General features: G+C 33.7%; 31 non-coding genes across 31 annotated transcripts; all 31 read right to left on the bottom strand.

Annotated features, from left to right (window-relative positions):
• Positions 1-661: 661 nt before the first annotated feature.
• Positions 662-743, bottom strand: TRNAS-CGA (transfer RNA serine (anticodon CGA)). The gene has a single exon. It is a non-coding gene; the product is annotated as a tRNA-Ser (tRNA).
• Positions 744-1,691: 948 nt separating this feature from the next.
• Positions 1,692-1,773, bottom strand: TRNAS-UGA (transfer RNA serine (anticodon UGA)). Its single transcript has one exon. It is a non-coding gene; the product is annotated as a tRNA-Ser (tRNA).
• A 207-nt stretch (positions 1,774-1,980) lies between these two features.
• On the bottom strand, positions 1,981-2,062 carry TRNAS-UGA (transfer RNA serine (anticodon UGA)). Its single transcript has one exon. It is a non-coding gene; the product is annotated as a tRNA-Ser (tRNA).
• Positions 2,063-3,010: 948 nt separating this feature from the next.
• Positions 3,011-3,092, bottom strand: TRNAS-CGA (transfer RNA serine (anticodon CGA)). The gene has a single exon. It is a non-coding gene; the product is annotated as a tRNA-Ser (tRNA).
• Positions 3,093-4,040: 948 nt separating this feature from the next.
• Positions 4,041-4,122, bottom strand: TRNAS-UGA (transfer RNA serine (anticodon UGA)). Its single transcript has one exon. It is a non-coding gene; the product is annotated as a tRNA-Ser (tRNA).
• A 207-nt stretch (positions 4,123-4,329) lies between these two features.
• On the bottom strand, positions 4,330-4,411 carry TRNAS-UGA (transfer RNA serine (anticodon UGA)). The gene has a single exon. It is a non-coding gene; the product is annotated as a tRNA-Ser (tRNA).
• A 948-nt stretch (positions 4,412-5,359) lies between these two features.
• Positions 5,360-5,441, bottom strand: TRNAS-CGA (transfer RNA serine (anticodon CGA)). The gene has a single exon. It is a non-coding gene; the product is annotated as a tRNA-Ser (tRNA).
• Positions 5,442-6,389: 948 nt separating this feature from the next.
• Positions 6,390-6,471, bottom strand: TRNAS-UGA (transfer RNA serine (anticodon UGA)). Its single transcript has one exon. It is a non-coding gene; the product is annotated as a tRNA-Ser (tRNA).
• Positions 6,472-6,678: 207 nt separating this feature from the next.
• On the bottom strand, positions 6,679-6,760 carry TRNAS-UGA (transfer RNA serine (anticodon UGA)). Its single transcript has one exon. It is a non-coding gene; the product is annotated as a tRNA-Ser (tRNA).
• A 980-nt stretch (positions 6,761-7,740) lies between these two features.
• On the bottom strand, positions 7,741-7,822 carry TRNAS-UGA (transfer RNA serine (anticodon UGA)). Its single transcript has one exon. It is a non-coding gene; the product is annotated as a tRNA-Ser (tRNA).
• Positions 7,823-8,765: 943 nt separating this feature from the next.
• Positions 8,766-8,847, bottom strand: TRNAS-CGA (transfer RNA serine (anticodon CGA)). Its single transcript has one exon. It is a non-coding gene; the product is annotated as a tRNA-Ser (tRNA).
• Positions 8,848-9,054: 207 nt separating this feature from the next.
• On the bottom strand, positions 9,055-9,132 carry TRNAS-UGA (transfer RNA serine (anticodon UGA)). The gene has a single exon. It is a non-coding gene; the product is annotated as a tRNA-Ser (tRNA).
• A 951-nt stretch (positions 9,133-10,083) lies between these two features.
• On the bottom strand, positions 10,084-10,165 carry TRNAS-CGA (transfer RNA serine (anticodon CGA)). The gene has a single exon. It is a non-coding gene; the product is annotated as a tRNA-Ser (tRNA).
• Positions 10,166-10,372: 207 nt separating this feature from the next.
• On the bottom strand, positions 10,373-10,453 carry TRNAS-UGA (transfer RNA serine (anticodon UGA)). Its single transcript has one exon. It is a non-coding gene; the product is annotated as a tRNA-Ser (tRNA).
• Positions 10,454-11,396: 943 nt separating this feature from the next.
• TRNAS-CGA (transfer RNA serine (anticodon CGA)) lies at positions 11,397-11,478 on the bottom strand. Its single transcript has one exon. It is a non-coding gene; the product is annotated as a tRNA-Ser (tRNA).
• Positions 11,479-11,685: 207 nt separating this feature from the next.
• Positions 11,686-11,764, bottom strand: TRNAS-UGA (transfer RNA serine (anticodon UGA)). The gene has a single exon. It is a non-coding gene; the product is annotated as a tRNA-Ser (tRNA).
• Positions 11,765-12,714: 950 nt separating this feature from the next.
• Positions 12,715-12,796, bottom strand: TRNAS-CGA (transfer RNA serine (anticodon CGA)). Its single transcript has one exon. It is a non-coding gene; the product is annotated as a tRNA-Ser (tRNA).
• A 207-nt stretch (positions 12,797-13,003) lies between these two features.
• On the bottom strand, positions 13,004-13,085 carry TRNAS-UGA (transfer RNA serine (anticodon UGA)). Its single transcript has one exon. It is a non-coding gene; the product is annotated as a tRNA-Ser (tRNA).
• Positions 13,086-14,033: 948 nt separating this feature from the next.
• On the bottom strand, positions 14,034-14,115 carry TRNAS-CGA (transfer RNA serine (anticodon CGA)). The gene has a single exon. It is a non-coding gene; the product is annotated as a tRNA-Ser (tRNA).
• Positions 14,116-15,063: 948 nt separating this feature from the next.
• On the bottom strand, positions 15,064-15,145 carry TRNAS-UGA (transfer RNA serine (anticodon UGA)). Its single transcript has one exon. It is a non-coding gene; the product is annotated as a tRNA-Ser (tRNA).
• A 207-nt stretch (positions 15,146-15,352) lies between these two features.
• Positions 15,353-15,434, bottom strand: TRNAS-UGA (transfer RNA serine (anticodon UGA)). The gene has a single exon. It is a non-coding gene; the product is annotated as a tRNA-Ser (tRNA).
• Positions 15,435-16,381: 947 nt separating this feature from the next.
• TRNAS-CGA (transfer RNA serine (anticodon CGA)) lies at positions 16,382-16,463 on the bottom strand. Its single transcript has one exon. It is a non-coding gene; the product is annotated as a tRNA-Ser (tRNA).
• Positions 16,464-16,670: 207 nt separating this feature from the next.
• TRNAS-UGA (transfer RNA serine (anticodon UGA)) lies at positions 16,671-16,752 on the bottom strand. Its single transcript has one exon. It is a non-coding gene; the product is annotated as a tRNA-Ser (tRNA).
• A 207-nt stretch (positions 16,753-16,959) lies between these two features.
• Positions 16,960-17,041, bottom strand: TRNAS-UGA (transfer RNA serine (anticodon UGA)). The gene has a single exon. It is a non-coding gene; the product is annotated as a tRNA-Ser (tRNA).
• A 948-nt stretch (positions 17,042-17,989) lies between these two features.
• Positions 17,990-18,071, bottom strand: TRNAS-CGA (transfer RNA serine (anticodon CGA)). Its single transcript has one exon. It is a non-coding gene; the product is annotated as a tRNA-Ser (tRNA).
• Positions 18,072-18,278: 207 nt separating this feature from the next.
• Positions 18,279-18,360, bottom strand: TRNAS-UGA (transfer RNA serine (anticodon UGA)). The gene has a single exon. It is a non-coding gene; the product is annotated as a tRNA-Ser (tRNA).
• A 948-nt stretch (positions 18,361-19,308) lies between these two features.
• TRNAS-CGA (transfer RNA serine (anticodon CGA)) lies at positions 19,309-19,390 on the bottom strand. Its single transcript has one exon. It is a non-coding gene; the product is annotated as a tRNA-Ser (tRNA).
• A 207-nt stretch (positions 19,391-19,597) lies between these two features.
• TRNAS-UGA (transfer RNA serine (anticodon UGA)) lies at positions 19,598-19,679 on the bottom strand. The gene has a single exon. It is a non-coding gene; the product is annotated as a tRNA-Ser (tRNA).
• A 948-nt stretch (positions 19,680-20,627) lies between these two features.
• On the bottom strand, positions 20,628-20,709 carry TRNAS-CGA (transfer RNA serine (anticodon CGA)). Its single transcript has one exon. It is a non-coding gene; the product is annotated as a tRNA-Ser (tRNA).
• A 2,058-nt stretch (positions 20,710-22,767) lies between these two features.
• Positions 22,768-22,849, bottom strand: TRNAS-CGA (transfer RNA serine (anticodon CGA)). The gene has a single exon. It is a non-coding gene; the product is annotated as a tRNA-Ser (tRNA).
• Positions 22,850-24,068: 1,219 nt separating this feature from the next.
• Positions 24,069-24,150, bottom strand: TRNAS-CGA (transfer RNA serine (anticodon CGA)). Its single transcript has one exon. It is a non-coding gene; the product is annotated as a tRNA-Ser (tRNA).
• Between the last annotated feature and the right edge of the window lie 183 nt (positions 24,151-24,333).

The raw sequence follows: 24,333 nt of genomic DNA, 5'->3' as shown, positions 1-24,333 counted from the left end.
ACTAGGATTAAATCAGGATTAGGATACAATGGTGAGAATGATGGTTTCCAAAAAATATTGATTTAAATTTTTCAATTACTGTTTATGTTTTAAAAAGAAACAGCTCATGTCAGTGTTATAGAGATAAATTTAAGATTAACTTTAAGATGGGAAAGATTTCCTGAGCTTGGTGGCAATTGTTGATTATGATGAAGATGATAATATGTTCTGGAATGAACAAATAAACTTTGTTATGTATCTTAAAAAAAGGCTGATGGAAATAATTGCAATACATTCACTGTAATTCCACAGATAGCACTACAGTTTTGTGATATTTGAAAGTATCTGATATGCACATTTCTACCTAGTGCTGCTGATTTGTTAATTAAAAGTTTAGTTGTTATTAACAAAACTAATTTTAACTCAGATCTACACATAAATAACCATTACATCATGAAACAGTAAAAAAAAATTGGAGATGGTTTAATGACATGTTCCTAAAATGCAAGAAGAGCCGCACTGTCTGAGATCACGTGCTTCAAAAAGCAGTCCATTGTGGAATAGGATGCAGGTGAAGGTGATTTAGGATGAGACAGTTACATTGTTCAACATAACATATTTTGCTTTTCTACATCTTAAATGCATATTGTGTTTTTAAATAAGTTTGAAAAGCAAAATGTAACGTAGCTGGCAGGATTTGAACCTGCGCGGGGAAACCCCAATGGATTTCGAGTCCATCGCCTTAACCACTCGGCCACAACTACTTCTATACCACTACCAGACATTACCGAGAGTACAAAATAATTTATTATCGTTCTGTTTATTTCATTGGTCCCATGCTTATTTAATGTAGAATTAGCACACCTGCCACTGCACAATCATAAATTTGTTTATTAACATGCATTTTCTCTCATCATTCATTTCATCTCTGCAGATCTCTCAAGATCAAATTTTGCATTCTTTAGTGGCAGTATGGATATTGTGAAAGGCACATCATAGGATTCTGCAAATGTATATGTGAAATAATTAGTTCATAACATCAAGGCTGCAAACTAGGATTAAATCAGGATTTGGAAACAATGGTGAGAATGATGGTTTCCAAAAAATATTGATTTAAATTTTTCAATTACTGTTTATGTTTTAAAAAGAAACAGCTCATGTCAGTGTTATAGAGATATATTTAAGATTAACTTTAAGATGGGAAAGATTTCCTGAGCTTGGTGGCAATTGTTGATTATGATGAAGATGATAATATGTTCTGGAATGAACAAATAAACTTTGTTATGTATCTTAAAAAGTGGCCGATGGAAATAATTGCAATACATTCACTGTAATTCCACAGATAGCACTACAGTTTTGTGATATTTGAAAGTATCTGATATGCACATTTCTTCCTAGTGCTGCTGATTTGTTAATTAAAAGTTTAGTTTTTATTAACAAAACTAATTTTAACTCAGATCTATACATAAATAACCATTACATCATGAAACAGTAAAAAAAAATTGGAGATGGTTTAATGACATGTTCCTAAAATGCAGGAAGAGCCTCACTGTCTGAGATCACGTGCTTCAAAAAGCAGTCCATTGTGAAATAGGATGCAGGTGAAGGTGATTTAGGATGAGACAGTTACATTGTTCAACATAACATATTTTGCTTTTCTACATCTTAAATGCATATTGTGTTTTTAAATAAGTTTGAAAAGCAAAATGTAACGTAGCTGGCAGGATTTGAACCTGCGCGGGGAAACCCCAATGGATTTCAAGTCCATCGCCTTAACCACTCAGCCACAACTACCTGCACGTTGATTTTGTGATGAGCTTCTGTAGAAAAATAATTGCTTTCCATTTCATGATTGTCATTTAAAACCTGTTGCAATTTCTATTTGGTAGCTGCTATATTAATAGACAAACTATGGGAAATATAATAGCTAGTATAGTTTCCTAGAAAATAATGGAGTCAAGGAAGTATGATCTCTGTTTTTGACACGCTCGAAAAGCAAGACGTAGCTGGCAGGATTTGAACCTGCGCGGGGAAACCCCAATGGATTTCAAGTCCATCGCCTTAACCACTCGGCCACAACTACTTCTATACCACTACCTGACATTACCTGGAGTACAAAATAATTTATTATCGTTCTGTTTATTTCATTGGTCCCATGCTTATTTAATGTGGAATTAGCACACCTGCCACTGCACAATCATAAATTTGTTTATTAACATGCATTTTCTCTCATCATTCATTTCATCTCTGCAGATCTCTCAAGATCAAATTTTGCATTCTTTAGTGGCAGTATGGATATTGTGAAAGGCACATCATAGGATTCTGCAAATGTATATGTGAAATAATTAGTTCATAACATCAAGGCTGCAAACTAGGATTAAATCAGGATTAGGATACAATGGTGAGAATGATGGTTTCCAAAAAATATTGATTTAAATTTTTCAATTACTGTTTATGTTTTAAAAAGAAACAGCTCATGTCAGTGTTATAGAGATATATTTAAGATTAACTTTAAGATGGGAAAGATTTCCTGAGCTTGGTGGCAATTGTTGATTATGATGAAGATGATAATATGTTCTGGAATGAACAAATAAACTTTGTTATGTATCTTAAAAAAAGGCTGATGGAAATAATTGCAATACATTCACTGTAATTCCACAGATAGCACTACAGTTTTGTGATATTTGAAAGTATCTGATATGCACATTTCTACCTAGTGCTGCTGATTTGTTAATTAAAAGTTTAGTTGTTATTAACAAAACTAATTTTAACTCAGATCTACACATAAATAACCATTACATCATGAAACAGTAAAAAAAAATTGGAGATGGTTTAATGACATGTTCCTAAAATGCAAGAAGAGCCGCACTGTCTGAGATCACGTGCTTCAAAAAGCAGTCCATTGTGGAATAGGATGCAGGTGAAGGTGATTTAGGATGAGACAGTTACATTGTTCAACATAACATATTTTGCTTTTCTACATCTTAAATGCATATTGTGTTTTTAAATAAGTTTGAAAAGCAAAATGTAACGTAGCTGGCAGGATTTGAACCTGCGCGGGGAAACCCCAATGGATTTCGAGTCCATCGCCTTAACCACTCGGCCACAACTACTTCTATACCACTACCAGACATTACCGAGAGTACAAAATAATTTATTATCGTTCTGTTTATTTCATTGGTCCCATGCTTATTTAATGTAGAATTAGCACACCTGCCACTGCACAATCATAAATTTGTTTATTAACATGCATTTTCTCTCATCATTCATTTCATCTCTGCAGATCTCTCAAGATCAAATTTTGCATTCTTTAGTGGCAGTATGGATATTGTGAAAGGCACATCATAGGATTCTGCAAATGTATATGTGAAATAATTAGTTCATAACATCAAGGCTGCAAACTAGGATTAAATCAGGATTTGGAAACAATGGTGAGAATGATGGTTTCCAAAAAATATTGATTTAAATTTTTCAATTACTGTTTATGTTTTAAAAAGAAACAGCTCATGTCAGTGTTATAGAGATATATTTAAGATTAACTTTAAGATGGGAAAGATTTCCTGAGCTTGGTGGCAATTGTTGATTATGATGAAGATGATAATATGTTCTGGAATGAACAAATAAACTTTGTTATGTATCTTAAAAAGTGGCCGATGGAAATAATTGCAATACATTCACTGTAATTCCACAGATAGCACTACAGTTTTGTGATATTTGAAAGTATCTGATATGCACATTTCTTCCTAGTGCTGCTGATTTGTTAATTAAAAGTTTAGTTTTTATTAACAAAACTAATTTTAACTCAGATCTATACATAAATAACCATTACATCATGAAACAGTAAAAAAAAATTGGAGATGGTTTAATGACATGTTCCTAAAATGCAGGAAGAGCCTCACTGTCTGAGATCACGTGCTTCAAAAAGCAGTCCATTGTGAAATAGGATGCAGGTGAAGGTGATTTAGGATGAGACAGTTACATTGTTCAACATAACATATTTTGCTTTTCTACATCTTAAATGCATATTGTGTTTTTAAATAAGTTTGAAAAGCAAAATGTAACGTAGCTGGCAGGATTTGAACCTGCGCGGGGAAACCCCAATGGATTTCAAGTCCATCGCCTTAACCACTCAGCCACAACTACCTGCACGTTGATTTTGTGATGAGCTTCTGTAGAAAAATAATTGCTTTCCATTTCATGATTGTCATTTAAAACCTGTTGCAATTTCTATTTGGTAGCTGCTATATTAATAGACAAACTATGGGAAATATAATAGCTAGTATAGTTTCCTAGAAAATAATGGAGTCAAGGAAGTATGATCTCTGTTTTTGACACGCTCGAAAAGCAAGACGTAGCTGGCAGGATTTGAACCTGCGCGAGGAAACCCCAATGGATTTCAAGTCCATCGCCTTAACCACTCGGCCACAACTACTTCTATACCACTACCTGACATTACCTGGAGTACAAAATAATTTATTATCATTCTGTTTATTTCATTGGTCCCATGCTTATTTAATGTGGAATTAGCACACCTGCCACTGCACAATCATAAATTTGTTTATTAACATGCATTTTCTCTCATCATTCATTTCATCTCTGCAGATCTCTCAAGATCAAATTTTGCATTCTTTAGTGGCAGTATGGATATTGTGAAAGGCACATCATAGGATTCTGCAAATGTATATGTGAAATAATTAGTTCATAACATCAAGGCTGCAAACTAGGATTAAATCAGGATTAGGATACAATGGTGAGAATGATGGTTTCCAAAAAATATTGATTTAAATTTTTCAATTACTGTTTATGTTTTAAAAAGAAACAGCTCATGTCAGTGTTATAGAGATATATTTAAGATTAACTTTAAGATGGGAAAGATTTCCTGAGCTTGGTGGCAATTGTTGATTATGATGAAGATGATAATATGTTCTGGAATGAACAAATAAACTTTGTTATGTATCTTAAAAAAAGGCTGATGGAAATAATTGCAATACATTCACTGTAATTCCACAGATAGCACTACAGTTTTGTGATATTTGAAAGTATCTGATATGCACATTTCTACCTAGTGCTGCTGATTTGTTAATTAAAAGTTTAGTTGTTATTAACAAAACTAATTTTAACTCAGATCTACACATAAATAACCATTACATCATGAAACAGTAAAAAAAAATTGGAGATGGTTTAATGACATGTTCCTAAAATGCAAGAAGAGCCGCACTGTCTGAGATCACGTGCTTCAAAAAGCAGTCCATTGTGGAATAGGATGCAGGTGAAGGTGATTTAGGATGAGACAGTTACATTGTTCAACATAACATATTTTGCTTTTCTACATCTTAAATGCATATTGTGTTTTTAAATAAGTTTGAAAAGCAAAATGTAACGTAGCTGGCAGGATTTGAACCTGCGCGGGGAAACCCCAATGGATTTCGAGTCCATCGCCTTAACCACTCGGCCACAACTACTTCTATACCACTACCAGACATTACCGAGAGTACAAAATAATTTATTATCGTTCTGTTTATTTCATTGGTCCCATGCTTATTTAATGTAGAATTAGCACACCTGCCACTGCACAATCATAAATTTGTTTATTAACATGCATTTTCTCTCATCATTCATTTCATCTCTGCAGATCTCTCAAGATCAAATTTTGCATTCTTTAGTGGCAGTATGGATATTGTGAAAGGCACATCATAGGATTCTGCAAATGTATATGTGAAATAATTAGTTCATAACATCAAGGCTGCAAACTAGGATTAAATCAGGATTTGGAAACAATGGTGAGAATGATGGTTTCGAAAAAATATTGATTTAAATTTTTCAATTACTGTTTATGTTTTAAAAAGAAACAGCTCATGTCAGTGTTATAGAGATATATTTAAGATTAACTTTAAGATGGGAAAGATTTCCTGAGCTTGGTGGCAATTGTTGATTATGATGAAGATGATAATATGTTCTGGAATGAACAAATAAACTTTGTTATGTATCTTAAAAAGTGGCCGATGGAAATAATTGCAATACATTCACTGTAATTCCACAGATAGCACTACAGTTTTGTGATATTTGAAAGTATCTGATATGCACATTTCTTCCTAGTGCTGCTGATTTGTTAATTAAAAGTTTAGTTTTTATTAACAAAACTAATTTTAACTCAGATCTATACATAAATAACCATTACATCATGAAACAGTAAAAAAAAATTGGAGATGGTTTAATGACATGTTCCTAAAATGCAGGAAGAGCCTCACTGTCTGAGATCACGTGCTTCAAAAAGCAGTCCATTGTGAAATAGGATGCAGGTGAAGGTGATTTAGGATGAGACAGTTACATTGTTCAACATAACATATTTTGCTTTTCTACATCTTAAATGCATATTGTGTTTTTAAATAAGTTTGAAAAGCAAAATGTAACGTAGCTGGCAGGATTTGAACCTGCGCGGGGAAACCCCAATGGATTTCAAGTCCATCGCCTTAACCACTCGGCCACAACTACCTGCACGTTGATTTTGTGATGAGCTTCTGTAGAAAAATAATTGCTTTCCATTTCATGATTGTCATTTAAAACCTGTTGCAATTTCTATTTGGTAGCTGCTATATTAATAGACAAACTATGGGAAATATAATAGCTAGTATAGTTTCCTAGAAAATAATGGAGTCAAGGAAGTATGATCTCTGTTTTTGACACGCTCGAAAAGCAAGACGTAGCTGGCAGGATTTGAACCTGCGCGGGGAAACCCCAATGGATTTCAAGTCCATCGCCTTAACCACTCGGCCACAACTACTTCTATACCACTACCTGACATTACCTGGAGTACAAAATAATTTATTATCGTTCTGTTTATTTCATTGGTCCCATGCTTATTTAATGTGGAATTAGCACACCTGCCACTGCACAATCATAAATTTGTTTATTAACATGCATTTTCTCTCATCATTCATTTCATCTCTGCAGATCTCTCAAGATCAAATTTTGCATTCTTTAGTGGCAGTATGGATATTGTGAAAGGCACATCATAGGATTCTGCAAATGTATATGTGAAATAATTAGTTCATAACATCAAGGCTGCAAACTAGGATTAAATCAGGATTAGGATACAATGGTGAGAATGATGGTTTCCAAAAAATATTGATTTAAATTTTTCAATTACTGTCTATGTTTTAAAAAGAAACAGCTCATGTCAGTGTTATAGAGATATATTTAAGATTAACTTTAAGATGGGAAAGATTTCCTGAGCTTGGTGGCAATTGTTGATTATGATGAAGATGATAATATGTTCTGGAATGAACAAATAAACTTTGTTATGTATCTTAAAAAAAGGCTGATGGAAATAATTGCAATACATTCACTGTAATTCCACAGATAGCACTACAGTTTTGTAATATTTGAAAGTATCTGATATGCACATTTCTACCTAGTGCTGCTGATTTGTTAATTAAAAGTTTAGTTGTTATTAACAAAACTAATTTTAACTCAGGATTTGAACCTGCGCAGAGAAACCCCAATTGATTTCGAGTCCATCGCCTTAACCACTCGGCCACAACTACCTGCACGTTGATTTTGTGATGAGCTTCTGTGGAAAAATAATTGCTTTCCATTTCATGATTGTCATTTAAAACCTGTTGCAATTTCTATTTGGTAGCTGCTATATTAATAGACAAACTATGGGAAATATAATAGCTAGTATAGTTTCCTAGAAAATAAAGGAGTCAAGGAAGTATGATCTCTGTTTTTGACACGCTCGAAAAGCGTGTCAAAAACAGACTTAGCTGGCAGGATTTGAACCTGCACGGGGAAACCCCAATGGATTTCAAGTCCATCGCCTTAACCACTCGGCCACAACTACTTCTATACCACTACCAGACATTACCTGGAGTACAAAATAATTTATTATCGTTCTGTTTATTTCATTGGTCCCATGCTTATTTAATGTAGAATTAGCACACCTGCCACTGCACAATCTTAAATTTGTTTATTAACATGCATTTTCTCTCATCATTCATTTCATCTCTGCAGATCTCTCAAGATCAAATTTTGCATTCTTTAGTGGCAGTATGGATATTGTGAAAGGCACATCATAGGATTCTGCAAATGTATATGTGAAATAATTAGTTCATAACATCAAGGCTGCAAACTAGGATTAAATCAGGATTAGGATACAATGGTGAGAATGATGGTTTCCAAAAAATATTGATTTAAATTTTTCAATTACTGTTTATGTTTTAAAAAGAAACAGCTCATGTCAGTGTTATAGAGATATATTTAAGATTAACTTTAAGATGGGAAAGATTTCCTGAGCTTGGTGGCAATTGTTGATTATGATGAAGATGATAATATGTTCTGGAATGAACAAATAAACTTTGTTATGTATCTTAAAAAGTGGCCGATGGAAATAATTGCAATACATTCACTGTAATTCCACAGATAGCACAACAGTTTTGTGATATTTGAAAGTATCTGATATGCACATTTCTTCCTAGTGCTCCTGATTTGTTAATTAAAAGTTTAGTTTTTATTAACAAAACTAATTTTAACTCAGATCTACACATAAATAACCATTACATCATGAAACAGTAAAAAAAAATTGGCGATGGTTTAATGACATGTTCCTAAAATGCAGGAAGAGCCTCACTGTCTGAGATCACGTGCTTCAAAAAGCAGTCCATTGTGAAATAGGATGCAGGTGAAGGTGATTTAGGATGAGACAGTTACATTGTTCAACATAACATATTTTGCTTTTCTACATCTTAAATGCATATTGTGTTTTTAAATAAGTTTGAAAAGCAAAATGTAGCTGGCAGGATTTGAACCTGCGCGGGGAAACCCCAATGTATTTCGAGTCCATCGCCTTAACCACTCGGCCACAACTACCTGCACGTTGATTTTGTGATGAGCTTCTGTGGAAAAATAATTGCTTTCCATTTCATGATTGTCATTTAAAACCTGTTGCAATTTCTATTTGGTAGCTGCTATATTAATAGACAAACTATGGGAAATATAATAGCTAGTATAGTTTCCTAGAAAATAAAGGAGTCAAGGAAGTATGATCTCTGTTTTTGACATGCTCGAAAAGCAAGACTTAGCTGGCAGGATTTGAACCTGCACGGGGAAACCCCAATGGATTTCAAGTCCATCGCCTTAACCACTCGGCCACAATTACTTCTATACCACTACCAGACATTACCTGGAATACAAAATAATTTATTATCGTTCTGCTTATTTCTTAGGTCCCATGCTTATTTAATGTAGAATTAGCACACCTGCCACTGCACAATCATAAATTTGTTTATTAACATGCATTTTCTCTCATCATTCATTTCATCTCTGCAGATCTCTCAAGATCAAATTTTGCATTCTTTAGTGGCAGTATGGATATTGTGAAAGGCACATCATAGGATTCTGCAAATGTATATGTGAAATAATTAGTTCATAACATCAAGGCTGCAAACTAGGATTAAATCAGGATTAGGATACAATGGTGAGAATGATGGTTTCCAAAAAATATTGATTTAAATTTTTCAATTACTGTCTATGTTTTAAAAAGAAACAGCTCATGTCAGTGTTATAGAGATATTTTTAAGATTAACTTTAAGATGGGAAAGATTTCCTGAGCTTGGTGGCAATTGTTGATTATGATGAAGATGATAATATGTTCTGGAATGAACAAATAAACTTTGTTATGTATCTTAAAAAAAGGCTGATGGAAATAATTGCAATACATTCACTGTAATTCCACAGATAGCACTACAGTTTTGTGATATTTGAAAGTATCTGATATGCACATTTCTACCTAGTGCTGCTGATTTGTTAATTAAAAGTTTAGTTGTTATTAACAAAACTAATTTTAACTCAGATCTACACATAAATATCCATTACATCATGAAACAGTAAAAAAAAATTGGAGATGGTTTAATGACATGTTCCTAAAATGCAGGAAGAGCGCACTGTCTGAGATCACGTGCTTCAAAAAGCAGTCCATTGTGGAATAGGATGCAGGTGAAGGTGATTTAGGATGAGACAGTTACATTGTTCAACATAACATATTTTGCTTTTCTACATCTTAAATGCATATTGTGTTTTTAAATAAGTTTGAAAAGCATAACGTAACGTAGCTGGCAGGATTTGAACCTGCGCAGAGAAACCCCAATTGATTTCGAGTCCATCGCCTTAACCACTCGGCCACAACTACCTGCACGTTGATTTTGTGATGAGCTTCTGTGGAAAAATAATTGCTTTCCATTTCATGATTGTCATTTAAAACCTGTTGCAATTTCTATTTGGTAGCTGCTATATTAATAGACAAACTATGGGAAATATAATAGCTAGTATAGTTTCCTAGAAAATAAAGGAGTCAAGGAAGTATGATCTCTGTTTTTGACACGCTCGAAAAGCAAGACTTAGCTGGCAGGATTTGAACCTGCACGGGGAAACCAAATGGATTTCAAGTCCATCGCCTTAACCACTCGGCCACAACTACTTCTATACCACTACCAGACATTACCTGGAGTACAAAATAATTTATTATCGTTCTGTTTATTTCATTGGTCCCATGCTTATTTAATGTAGAATTAGCACACCTGCCACTGCACAATCATAAATTTGTTTATTAACATGCATTTTCTCTCATCATTCATTTCATCTCTGCAGATCTCTCAAGATCAAATTTTGCATTCTTTAGTGGCAGTATGGATATTGTGAAAGGCACATCATAGGATTCTGCAAATGTATATGTGAAATAATTAGTTCATAACATCAAGGCTGCAAACTAGGATTAAATCAGGATTAGGATACAATGGTGAGAATGATGGTTTCCAAAAAATATTGATTTAAATTTTTCAATTACTGTTTATGTTTTAAAAAGAAACAGCTCATGTCAGTGTTATAGAGATATATTTAAGATTAACTTTAAGATGGGAAAGATTTCCTGAGCTTGGTGGCAATTGTTGATTATGATGAAGATGATAATATGTTCTGGAATGAACAAATAAACTTTGTTATGTATCTTAAAAAGTGGCCGATGGAAATAATTGCAATACATTCACTGTAATTCCACAGATAGCACAACAGTTTTGTGATATTTGAAAGTATCTGATATGCACATTTCTTCCTAGTGCTCCTGATTTGTTAATTAAAAGTTTAGTTTTTATTAACAAAACTAATTTTAACTCAGATCTACACATAAATAACCATTACATCATGAAACAGTAAAAAAAAATTGGAGATGGTTTAATGACATGTTCCTAAAATGCAGGAAGAGCCTCACTGTCTGAGATCACGTGCTTCAAAAAGCAGTCCATTGTGAAATAGGATGCAGGTGAAGGTGATTTAGGATGAGACAGTTACATTGTTCAACATAACATATTTTGCTTTTCTACATCTTAAATGCATATTGTGTTTTTAAATAAGTTTGAAAAGCAAAACATAGCTGGCAGGATTTGAACCTGCGCGGGGAAACCCCAATGTATTTCGAGTCCATCGCCTTAACCACTCGGCCACAACTACCTGCACGTTGATTTTGTGATGAGCTTCTGTGGAAAAATAATTGCTTTCCATTTCATGATTGTCATTTAAAACCTGTTGCAATTTCTATTTGGTAGCTGCTATATTAATAGACAAACTATGGGAAATATAATAGCTAGTATAGTTTCCTAGAAAATAAAGGAGTCAAGGAAGTATGATCTCTGTTTTTGACATGCTCGAAAAGCAAGACTTAGCTGGCAGGATTTGAACCTGCACGGGGAAACCCCAATGGATTTCAAGTCCATCGCCTTAACCACTCGGCCACAAATACTTCTATACCACTACCAGACATTACCTGGAATACAAAATAATTTATTATCGTTCTGCTTATTTCTTAGGTCCCATGCTTATTTAATGTAGAATTAGCACACCTGCCACTGCACAATCATAAATTTGTTTATTAACATGCATTTTCTCTCATCATTCATTTCATCTCTGCAGATCTCTCAAGATCAAATTTTGCATTCTTTAGTGGCAGTATGGATATTGTGAAAGGCACATCATAGGATTCTGCAAATGTATATGTGAAATAATTAGTTCATAACATCAAGGCTGCAAACTAGGATTAAATCAGGATTAGGATACAATGGTGAGAATGATGGTTTCCAAAAAGTATTGATTTAAATTTTTCAATTACTGTCTATGTTTTAAAAAGAAACAGCTCATGTCAGTGTTATAGAGATATATTTAAGATTAACTTTAAGATGGGAAAGATTTCCTGAGCTTGGTGGCAATTGTTGATTATGATGAAGATGATAATATGTTCTGGAATGAACAAATAAACTTTGTTATGTATCTTAAAAAAAGGCTGATGGAAATAATTGCAATACATTCACTGTAATTCCACAGATAGCACTACAGTTTTGTGATATTTGAAAGTATCTGATATGCACATTTCTACCTAGTGCTGCTGATTTGTTAATTAAAAGATTAGTTGTTATTAACAAAACTAATTTTAACTCAGATCTACACATAAATAACCATTACATCATGAAACAGTAAAAAAAAATTGGAGATGGTTTAATGACATGTTCCTAAAATGCAGGAAGAGCGCACTGTCTGAGATCACGTGCTTCAAAAAGCAGTCCATTGTGGAATAGGATGCAGGTGAAGGTGATTTAGGATGAGACAGTTACATTGTTCAACATAACATATTTTGCTTTTCTACATCTTAAATGCATATTGTGTTTTTAAATAAGTTTGAAAAGCATAACGTAACGTAGCTGGCAGGATTTGAACCTGCGCAGAGAAACCCCAATTGATTTCGAGTCCATCGCCTTAACCACTCGGCCACAACTACCTGCACGTTGATTTTGTGATGAGCTTCTGTGGAAAAATAATTGCTTTCCATTTCATGATTGTCATTTAAAACCTGTTGCAATTTCTATTTGGTAGCTGCTATATTAATAGACAAACTATGGGAAATATAATAGCTAGTATAGTTTCTTAGAAAATAAAGGAGTCAAGGAAGTATGATCTCTGTTTTTGACACGCTCGAAAAGCAAGACTTAGCTGGCAGGATTTGAACCTGCGCGGGGAAACCCCAATGGATTTCAAGTCCACCGCCTTAACCACTCGGCCACAACTACTTCTATTCCACTACCAGACATTACCTGGAGTACAAAATAATTTATTATCGTTCTGTTTATTTCATTGGTCCCATGCTTATTTAATGTAGAATTAGCACACCTGCCACTGCACAATCATAAATTTGTTTATTAACATGCATTTTCTCTCATCATTCATTTCATCTCTGCAGATCTCTCAAGATCAAATTTTGCATTCTTTAGTGGCAGTATGGATATTGTGAAAGGCACATCATAGGATTCTGCAAATGTATATGTGAAATAATTAGTTCATAACATCAAGGCTGCAAACTAGGATTAAATCAGGATTAGGATACAATGGTGAGAATGATGGTTTCCAAAAAATATTGATTTAAATTTTTCAATTACTGTTTATGTTTTAAAAAGAAACAGCTCATGTCAGTGTTATAGAGATATATTTAAGATTAACTTTAAGATGGGAAAGATTTCCTGAGCTTGGTGGCAATTGTTGATTATGATGAAGATGATAATATGTTCTGGAATGAACAAATAAACTTTGTTATGTATCTTAAAAAAAGGCTGATGGAAATAATTGCAATACATTCACTGTAATTCCACAGATAGCACTACAGTTTTGTGATATTTGAAAGTATCTGATATGCACATTTCTACCTAGTGCTGCTGATTTGTTAATTAAAAGTTTAGTTGTTATTAACAAAACTAATTTTAACTCAGATCTACACATAAATAACCATTACATCATGAAACAGTAAAAAAAAATTGGAGATGGTTTAATGACATGTTCCTAAAATGCAAGAAGAGCCGCACTGTCTGAGATCACGTGCTTCAAAAAGCAGTCCATTGTGGAATAGGATGCAGGTGAAGGTGATTTAGGATGAGACAGTTACATTGTTCAACATAACATATTTTGCTTTTCTACATCTTAAATGCATATTGTGTTTTTAAATAAGTTTGAAAAGCAAAATGTAACGTAGCTGGCAGGATTTGAACCTGCGCGGGGAAACCCCAATGGATTTCGAGTCCATCGCCTTAACCACTCGGCCACAACTACTTCTATACCACTACCAGACATTACCGAGAGTACAAAATAATTTATTATCGTTCTGTTTATTTCATTGGTCCCATGCTTATTTAATGTAGAATTAGCACACCTGCCACTGCACAATCATAAATTTGTTTATTAACATGCATTTTCTCTCATCATTCATTTCATCTCTGCAGATCTCTCAAGATCAAATTTTGCATTCTTTAGTGGCAGTATGGATATTGTGAAAGGCACATCATAGGATTCTGCAAATGTATATGTGAAATAATTAGTTCATAACATCAAGGCTGCAAACTAGGATTAAATCAGGATTTGGAAACAATGGTGAGAATGATGGTTTCCAAAAAATATTGATTTAAATTTTTCAATTACTGTTTATGTTTTAAAAAGAAACAGCTCATGTCAGTGTTATAGAGATATATTTAAGATTAACTTTAAGATGGGAAAGATTTCCTGAGCTTGGTGGCAATTGTTGATTATGATGAAGATGATAATATGTTCTGGAATGAACAAATAAACTTTGTTATGTATCTTAAAAAGTGGCCGATGGAAATAATTGCAATACATTCACTGTAATTCCACAGATAGCACTACAGTTTTGTGATATTTGAAAGTATCTGATATGCACATTTCTTCCTAGTGCTGCTGATTTGTTAATTAAAAGTTTAGTTTTTATTAACAAAACTAATTTTAACTCAGATCTATACATAAATAACCATTACATCATGAAACAGTAAAAAAAAATTGGAGATGGTTTAATGACATGTTCCTAAAATGCAGGAAGAGCCTCACTGTCTGAGATCACGTGCTTCAAAAAGCAGTCCATTGTGAAATAGGATGCAGGTGAAGGTGATTTAGGATGAGACAGTTACATTGTTCAACATAACATATTTTGCTTTTCTACATCTTAAATGCATATTGTGTTTTTAAATAAGTTTGAAAAGCAAAATGTAACGTAGCTGGCAGGATTTGAACCTGCGCGGGGAAACCCCAATGGATTTCAAGTCCATCGCCTTAACCACTCGGCCACAACTACCTGCACGTTGATTTTGTGATGAGCTTCTGTAGAAAAATAATTGCTTTCCATTTCATGATTGTCATTTAAAACCTGTTGCAATTTCTATTTGGTAGCTGCTATATTAATAGACAAACTATGGGAAATATAATAGCTAGTATAGTTTCCTAGAAAATAATGGAGTCAAGGAAGTATGATCTCTGTTTTTGACACGCTCGAAAAGCAAGACGTAGCTGGCAGGATTTGAACCTGCGCGGGGAAACCCCAATGGATTTCAAGTCCATCGCCTTAACCACTCGGCCACAACTACTTCTATACCACTACCTGACATTACCTGGAGTACAAAATAATTTATTATCGTTCTGTTTATTTCATTGGTCCCATGCTTATTTAATGTGGAATTAGCACACCTGCCACTGCACAATCATAAATTTGTTTATTAACATGCATTTTCTCTCATCATTCATTTCATCTCTGCAGATCTCTCAAGATCAAATTTTGCATTCTTTAGTGGCAGTATGGATATTGTGAAAGGCACATCATAGGATTCTGCAAATGTATATGTGAAATAATTAGTTCATAACATCAAGGCTGCAAACTAGGATTAAATCAGGATTAGGATACAATGGTGAGAATGATGGTTTCCAAAAAATATTGATTTAAATTTTTCAATTACTGTCTATGTTTTAAAAAGAAACAGCTCATGTCAGTGTTATAGAGATATATTTAAGATTAACTTTAAGATGGGAAAGATTTCCTGAGCTTGGTGGCAATTGTTGATTATGATGAAGATGATAATATGTTCTGGAATGAACAAATAAACTTTGTTATGTATCTTAAAAAAAGGCTGATGGAAATAATTGCAATACATTCACTGTAATTCCACAGATAGCACTACAGTTTTGTGATATTTGAAAGTATCTGATATGCACATTTCTACCTAGTGCTGCTGATTTGTTAATTAAAAGTTTAGTTGTTATTAACAAAACTAATTTTAACTCAGATCTACACATAAATAACCATTACATCATGAAACAGTAAAAAAAAATTGGAGATGGTTTAATGACATGTTCCTAAAATGCAGGAAGAGCGCACTGTCTGAGATCACGTGCTTCAAAAAGCAGTCCATTGTGGAATAGGATGCAGGTGAAGGTGATTTAGGATGAGACAGTTACATTGTTCAACATAACATATTTTGCTTTTCTACATCTTAAATGCATATTGTGTTTTTAAATAAGTTTGAAAAGCATAACGTAACATAGCTGGCAGGATTTGAACCTGCGCAGGGAAACCCCAATGGATTTCGAGTCCATCGCCTTAACCACTCGGCCACAACTACCTGCACGTTGATTTTGTGATGAGCTTCTGTGGAAAAATAATTGCTTTCCATTTCATGATTGTCATTTAAAACCTGTTGCAATTTCTATTTGGTAGCTGCTATATTAAAAGACAAACTATGGGAAATATAATAGCTAGTATAGTCTCCTAGAAAATAAAGGAGTCAAGGAAGTATGATCTCTGTTTTTGGCGTGCTCGAAAAGCAAGATGTAGCTGGTAGGATTTGAACCTGTGCAGGGAAACCCCAATGGATTTCAAGTCCATTGCCTTAACCACTCGGCCACAACTACCTGCACGTTGATTTTGTGATGAGCTTCTGTAGAAAAATAATTGCTTTCCATTTCATGATTGTCATTTAAAACCTGTTGCAATTTCTATTTGGTAGCTGCTATATTAATAGACAAACTATGGGAAATATAATAGCTAGTATAGTTTCCTAGAAAATAAAGGAGTCAAGGAAGTATGATCTCTGTTTTTGACACGCTCTAAAAGCAAGACATAGCTGGCAGGATTTGAACCTGCGCGGGGAAACACCAAAAGATTTCAAGTCCATTGCCTTAACCACTTGGCCACAACTACTTCTATACCATTACCTGACATTACCTGGAGTCCAAAATATTTTATTATTGTTCTGTTTATTTCATTGGTCCCATGCTTATTTAATGTAGAATTAGCACACCTGCCACTGCACAATCATAAATTTGTTTATTAACATGCATTTTCTCTCATCATTCATTTCATCTCTGCAGATCTCTCAAGATCAAGTTTTGAATTCTTTAGTGGCAGTATGGATATTGTGAAAGGCACATCATAGGATTCTGCAAATGTATATGTGAAATAATTAGTTCATAACATCAAGGCTGCAAACTAGGATTAAATCAGGATTAGGATACAATGGTGAGTATGATGGTTTCCAAAAAATATTGATTTCAATTTTTCAATTACTGTTTATGTTTTAAAAAGAAACAGCTCATGTCAGTGTTATAGAGATATATTTAAGATTAACTTTAAGATGGGAAAGATTTCCTGAGCTTGGTGGCAATTGTTGATTATGATGAAGATGATAATATGTTCTGGAATGAACAAATAAACTTTGTTATGTATCTTAAAAAGTGGCTGATGGAAATAATTGCAATACATTCACTGTAATTCCACAGATAGCACTACAGTTTTGTGATATTTGAAAGTATCTGATATGCACATTTCTACCTAGTGCTGCTGATTTGTTAATTAAAAGTTTAGTTGTTATTAACAAAATTAATTTTAACTCAGATCTACACATAAATAACCATTACATCATGAAACAGTAAAAAAAAATTGGAGATGGTTTAATGACATGTTCCTAAAATGCAGGAAGAGCCTCACTGTCTGAGATCACGTGCTTCAAAAAGCAGTCCATTGTGAAATAGGATGCAGGTGAAGGTGATTTAGGATGAGACAGTTCCATTGTTCAACATAACATATTTTGCTTTTCTACATCTTAAATGCATATTGTGTTTTTAAATAAGTTTGAAAAGCAAAATGTAACATAGCTGGCAGGATTTGAACATGCGCGGGGAAACCCCAATGGATTTCGAGTCCATCGCCTTAACCACTCGGCCACAACTACCTGCACGTTGATTTTGTGATGAGCTTCTGTAGAAAAATAATTGCTTTCCATTTCATGATTGTCATTTAAAACCTGTTGCAATTTCTATTTGGTAGCTGCTATATTAATAGACAAACTATGGGAAATATAATAGCTAGTATAGTTTCCTAGAAAATAAAGGAGTCAAGGAAGTATGATCTCTGTTTTTGACACGCTCTAAAAGCAAGACATAGCTGGCAGGATTTGAACCTGCGCGGGGAAACACCAAAAGATTTCAAGTCCATCGCCTTAACCACTTGGCCACAACTACTTCTATACCATTACCTGACATTACCTGGAGTCCAAAATATTTTATTATTGTTCTGTTTATTTCATTGGTCCCATGCTTATTTAATGTAGAATTAGCACACCTGCCACTGCACAATCATAAATTTGTTTATTAACATGCATTTTCTCTCATCATTCATTTCATCTCTGCAGATCTCTCAAGATCAAGTTTTGAATTCTTTAGTGGCAGTATGGATATTGTGAAAGGCACATCATAGGATTCTGCAAATGTATATGTGAAATAATTAGTTCATAACATCAAGGCTGCAAACTAGGATTAAATCAGGATTAGGATACAATGGTGAGTATGATGGTTTCCAAAAAATATTGATTTCAATTTTTCAATTACTGTTTATGTTTTAAAAAGAAACAGCTCATGTCAGTGTTATAGAGATATATTTAAGATTAACTTTAAGATGGGAAAGATTTCCTGAGCTTGGTGGCAATTGTTGATTATGATGAAGATGATAATATGTTCTGGAATGAACAAATAAACTTTGTTATGTATCTTAAAAAGTGGCTGATGGAAATAATTGCAATACATTCACTGTAATTCCACAGATAGCACTACAGTTTTGTGATATTTGAAAGTATCTGATATGCACATTTCTACCTAGTGCTGCTGATTTGTTAATTAAAAGTTTAGTTGTTATTAACAAAATTAATTTTAACTCAGATCTACACATAAATAACCATTACATCATGAAACAGTAAAAAAAAATTGGAGATGGTTTAATGACATGTTCCTAAAATGCAGGAAGAGCCTCACTGTCTGAGATCACGTGCTTCAAAAAGCAGTCCATTGTGAAATAGGATGCAGGTGAAGGTGATTTAGGATGAGACAGTTCCATTGTTCAACATAACATATTTTGCTTTTCTACATCTTAAATGCATATTGTGTTTTTAAATAAGTTTGAAAAGCAAAATGTAACATAGCTGGCAGGATTTGAACCTGCGCGGGGAAACCCCAATGGATTTCGAGTCCATCGCCTTAACCACTCGGCCACAACTACCTGCACGTTGATTTTGTGATGAGCTTCTGTAGAAAAATAATTGCTTTCCATTTCATGATTGTCATTTAAAACCTGTTGCAATTTCTATTTGGTAGCTGCTATATTAATAGACAAACTATGGGAAATATAATAGCTAGTATAGTTTCCTAGAAAATAAAGGAGTCAAGGAAGTATGATCTCTGTTTTTGACATGCTCGAAAAGCAAGACGTAGCTGGCAGGATTTGAACCTGCGCGGGGAAACCCCAGTGGATTTCAAGTCCACCGCCTTAACCACTCAGCCACAACTACTTCTATACCACTACCAGACATTACCTGGAGTACAAAATAATTTATTATCGTTCTGTTTATTTCATTGGTCCCATGCTTTTTTAATGTAGAATTAGCACACCTGCCACTGCACAATCATAAATTTGTTTATTAACATGCATTTTCTCTCATCATTCATTTCATCTCTGCAGATCTCTCAAGATCAAGTTTTGAATTCTTTAGTGGCAGTATGGATATTGTGAAAGGCACATCATAGGATTCTGCAAATGTATATGTGAAATAATTAGTTCATAACATCAAGGCTGCAAACTAGGATTAAATCAGGATTAGGATACAATGGTGAGTATGATGGTTTCCAAAAAATATTGATTTCAATTTTTCAATTACTGTTTATGTTTTAAAAAGAAACAGCTCATGTCAGTGTTATAGAGATATATTTAAGATTAACTTTAAGATGGGAAAGATTTCCTGAGCTTGGTGGCAATTGTTGATTATGATGAAGATGATAATATGTTCTGGAATGAACAAATAAACTTTGTTATGTATCTTAAAAAGTGGCTGATGGAAATAATTGCAATACATTCACTGTAATTCCACAGATAGCACTACAGTTTTGTGATATTTGAAAGTATCTGATATGCACATTTCTACCTAGTGCTGCTGATTTGTTAATTAAAAGTTTAGTTGTTATTAACAAAATTAATTTTAACTCAGATCTACACATAAATAACCATTACATCATGAAACAGTAAAAAAAAATTGGAGATGGTTTAATGACATGTTCCTAAAATGCAGGAAGAGCCTCACTGTCTGAGATCACGTGCTTCAAAAAGCAGTCCATTGTGAAATAGGATGCAGGTGAAGGTGATTTAGGATGAGACAGTTCCATTGTTCAACATAACATATTTTGCTTTTCTACATCTTAAATGCATATTGTGTTTTTAAATAAGTTTGAAAAGCAAAATGTAACATAGCTGGCAGGATTTGAACCTGCGCGGGGAAACCCCAATGGATTTCGAGTCCATCGCCTTAACCACTCGGCCACAACTACCTGCACGTTGATTTTGTGATGAGCTTCTGTAGAAAAATAATTGCTTTCCATTTCATGATTGTCATTTAAAACCTGTTGCAATTTCTATTTGGTAGCTGCTATATTAATAGACAAACTATGGGAAATATAATAGCTAGTATAGTTTCCTAGAAAATAAAGGAGTCAAGGAAGTATGATCTCTGTTTTTGACATGCTCGAAACCCCAGTGGATTTCAAGTCCACCGCCTTAACCACTCGGCCACAACTACTTCTATACCACTACCAGACATTACCTGGAGTACAAAATAATTTATTATCGTTCTGTTTATTTCATTGGTCCCATGCTTTTTTAATGTAGAATTAGCACACCTGCCACTGCACAATCATAAATTTGTTTATTAACATGCATTTTCTCTCATCATTCATTTCATCTCTGCAGATCTCTCAAGATCAAGTTTTGAATTCTTTAGTGGCAGTATGGATATTGTGAAAGGCACATCATAGGATTCTGCAAATGTATATGTGAAATAATTAGTTCATAACATCAAGGCTGCAAACTAGGATTAAATCAGGATTAGGATACAATGGTGAGTATGATGGTTTCCAAAAAATATTGATTTAAATTTTTCAATTACTGTTTATGTTTTAAAAAGAAACAGCTCATGTCAGTGTTATAGAGATATATTTAAGATTAACTTTAAGATGGGAAAGATTTCCTGAGCTTGGTGGCAATTGTTGATTATGATGAAGATGATAATATGTTCTGGAATGAACAAATAAACTTTGTTATGTATCTTAAAAAGTGGCTGATGGAAATAATTGCAATACATTCACTGTAATTCCACAGATAGCACTACAGTTTTGTGATATTTGAAAGTATCTGATATGCACATTTCTTCCTAGTGCTGCTGATTTGTTAATTAAAAGTTTAGTTGTTATTAACAAAATTAATTTTAACTCAGATCTACACATAAATAACCATTACATCATGAAACAGTAAAAAAAAATTGGAGATGGTTTAATGACATGTTCCTAAAATGCAAGAAGAGCCGCACTGTCTGAGATCACGTGCTTCAAAAAGCAGTCCATTGTGGAATAGGATGCAGGTGAAAGTGATTTAGGATGACACAGTTACATTGTTCAACATAACATATTTTGCTTTTCTACATCTTAAATGCATATTGTGTTTTTAAATAAGTTTGAAAAGCAAAATGTAACGTAGCTGGCAGGATTTGAACCTGCGCGGGGAAACCCCAATGAGAGAGAAAACATGCATTTTCTCTCAACATTCATTTCATCTCTGCAGATCTCTCAAGATCAAATTTTGCATTCTTTAGTGGCAGTATGGATATTGTGAAAGGCACATCATAGGATTCTGCAAATGTATATGTGAAATAATTAGTTCATAACATCAAGGCTGCAAACTAGGATTAAATCAGGATTAGGATACAATGGTGAGTATGATGGTTTCCAAAAAATATTGATTTAAATTTTTCAATTACTGTTTATGTTTTAAAAAGAAACAGCTCATGTCAGTGTTATAGAGATATATTTAAGATTAACTTTAAGATGGGAAAGATTTCCTGAGCTTGGTGGCAATTGTTGATTATGATGAAGATGATAATATGTTCTGGAATGAACAAATAAACTTTGTTATGTATCTTAAAAAGTGGCCGATGGAAATAATTGCAACACATTCACTGTAATTCCACAGATAGCACTACAGTTTTGTGATATTTGAAAGTATCTGATATGCACATTTCTTCCTAGTGCTGCTGATTTGTTAATTAAAAGTTTAGTTTTTATTAACAAAACTAATTTTAACTCAGATCTACACATAAATAACCATTACATCATGAAACAGTAAAAAAAAATTGGAGATGGTTTAATGACATGTTCCTAAAATGCAGGAAGAGCCGCACTGTCTGAGATCACGTGCTTCAAAAAGCAGTCCATTGTGAAAGAGGATGCAGGTGAAGGTGATTTAGGATGAGACAGTTACATTGTTCAAAATAACATATTTTGCTTTTCTACATCTTAAATGCATATTGTGTTTTTAAATAAGTTTGAAAAGCAAAATGTAGCTGACAGGATTTGAACCTGCGCGGGGAAACCCCAATGTATTTCGAGTCCATCGCCTTAACCACTCGGCCACAACTACCTGCACGTTGATTTTGTGATGAGCTTCTGTGGAAAAATAATTGCTTTCCATTTCATGATTGTCATTTAAAACCTGTTGCAATTTCTATTTGGTAGCTGCTATATTAATAGACAAACTATGGGAAATATAATAGCTAGTATAGTTTCCTAGAAAATAAAGGAGTCAAGGAAGTATGATCTCTGTTTTTGACATGCTCGAAAAGCAAGACATATCCATTGGGAAACCCCAATGGATTTCAAGTCCATCGCCTTAACCACTCGGCCACAACTACTTCTATACCACTACCAGACATTACCTGGAGTACAAAATAATTTATTATCGTTCTGTTTATTTCATTGGTTTCATGCTTATTTAATGTAGAATTAGCACACCTGCCAATGCACAATCATAAATTTGTTTATTAACATGCATTTTCTCTCATCATTCATTTCATCTCTGCAGATCTCTCAAGATCAAATTTTGCATTCTTTAGTGGCAGTATGGATATTGTGAAAGGCACATCATAGGATTCTGCAAATGTATATGTGAAATAATTAGTTCATAACATCAAGGCTGCAAACTAGGATTAAATCAGGATTAGGATACAATGCAGAGAATGAAGGTTTCCAAAAAATATTGATTGAAATTTTTCAATTACTGTTTATGTTTTAAAAAGAAACAGCTCATGTCAGTGTTATAGAGATATATTTAAGATTAACTTTAAGATGGGAAAGATTTCCTGAGCTTGGTGGCAATTGTTGATTATGATGAAGATGATAATATGTTCTGGAATGAACAAATAAACTTTGTTATGTATCTTAAAAAGTGGCCGATGGAAATAATTGCAATACATTCACTGTAATTCCACAGATAGCACTACAGTTTTGTGATATTTGAAAGTATCTGATATGCACATTTCTACCTAGTGCTGCTGATTTGTTAATTAAAAGTTTAGTTTTTATTAACAAAACTAATTTTAACTCAGATCTACACATAAATAACCATTACATCATGAAACAGTAAAAAAAAATTGGAGATGGTTTAATGACATGTTCCTAAAATGCAGGAAGAGCCGCACTGTCTGAGATCACGTGCTTCAAAAATCAGTCCATTGTGAAATAGGATGCAGGTGAAGGTGATTTAGGATGAGACAGTTACATTGTTCAACATAACATATTTTGCTTTTCTACATCTTAAATGCATATTGTGTTTTTAAATAAGTTTGAAAAGCAAAATGTAACGTAGCTGGCAGGATTTGAACCTGTGCGGGGAAACCCCAATGGATTTCGAGTCCATCGCCTTAACCACTCGGCCACAACTACCTGCACGTTGATTTTGTGATGAGCTTCTGTAGAAAAATAATTGCTTTCCATTTCATGATTGTCATTTAAAACCTGTTGCAATTTCTATTTGGTAGCTGCTATATTAATAGACAAACTATGGGAAATATAATAGCTAGTATAGTTTCCTAGAAAATAAAGGAGTCAAGGAAGTATGATCTCTGT

Source organism: Taudactylus pleione, unplaced genomic scaffold, assembly GCF_031769625.1.
Source record: "Taudactylus pleione unplaced genomic scaffold, aTauple2 ptg000085l, whole genome shotgun sequence".
Classification (NCBI taxonomy): domain Eukaryota; kingdom Metazoa; phylum Chordata; class Amphibia; order Anura; family Myobatrachidae; genus Taudactylus; species Taudactylus pleione.
The sequence above is the reverse complement of the archived record's forward strand: the minus strand, read 5'-3'. Positions and strand labels throughout refer to the sequence as shown.